Source organism: Myotis davidii, unplaced genomic scaffold (assembly GCF_000327345.1).
Source record: "Myotis davidii unplaced genomic scaffold, ASM32734v1 scaffold428, whole genome shotgun sequence".
NCBI lineage: Eukaryota > Metazoa > Chordata > Mammalia > Chiroptera > Vespertilionidae > Myotis > Myotis davidii.
Window position 1 is genome coordinate 2,109,993 of NW_006299834.1, and position 1,242 is coordinate 2,111,234.

Sequence of the window (1,242 nt, forward strand, 5' to 3'; positions counted from 1 at the left end):
CTCTTCTTCCCTCACAGCCATCTCTGCGCTCACGCGGCGGCGGCAACACGTTTTCCCCGCGCAACTCGCGCGCACGCGCACAGGAACGAGCCCCCGCTGGGCTGGGGGTGGGGGGCGGGGCAGTGTAACGCGCCTGCGCAAGGACCAGAGCGCGCGCCACCTAGCCAAGGACTCCCTCCCGTGCTCTGCAGTCTTCATCACATCGAAGATTGAAAAGCATTTATAAAGAAATAAAGAAGCTGACATTCCCTGGGAAAAGGAAGCAATCTATGTCTACTAAAAAATTAGATGAGGGGTAATTAAGGGGACTAGAGGCCGGGGAAGTAGGGCCCGGCAGGGTTGGGGGCGGCCTAGGTAACCACATTCTTCCTCTGCAGAACGCTGCTGATGAACGCCGGAGCGGTGCTTAACTTTAAGCTGAAAAAGAAGGACTCGCATGGCTTTGGGGAAGAGTCCAGGGAGCCTAGCACAGGTGACAACATCCGGGAATTCCTACTGAGCCTCAGGTACTTCCGAATCTTCATCGCCCTGTGGAACGGTTTCATGATGTTCTGCATGATCGTGCTATTTGGCTCCTGAGCTCCAGATACTGAACCAGTAATACACCTTCCCAGATGCCAAACCTCCCTCTATTTCTGACTACTTCAAGAATGTTTTTGACTGGAAAACTGGTGACCTTCCCAGAAAGCCCAAGCTCGTGGTGGGTGAAAAAAATATTCACCAAGATATACTTGGTTTCCTGGCCACGTCACTGTTGTTTTTTTAAAGATATTTTCCATTGGTCTGTGCATTGAAATGTTGTCTACTTAAGGAGTTTCAGGAGGATTTATGTAAGGGACTGTGATAACATTGCCTTCTTTATAGAAAAAAGAACACGTCTAGATAGTTTTATTGGATTGGAATCCCTCTTCCACTAAGCTTTCATTAGAAACGTTTCTATTGGCTATGTCTTGCTTTATTTTTAATAACTATCCCTTTTGGTTCGAATCACACATTTTTAGAAATCATTTATTTCCAAGGATCTGAACCAGAAAGGTTGGCTTTTAAGTTTGATGCAGCCTCTTTATTAGATTCAGTGAATAACGAAGTTCATTGTTGCTGGGTCTGTGTTCAGTTCCTTCTCTGTCCCAGTAGGTGCGCTTGGATTACAGTGTAGCTGTCGTCCCCAGGACTTTAAGGGTGAAGTCTTATTGGTTCCCACGGAAGAGATGTACAGAAGAGTTGGCAGGGGGAGGGAGATGT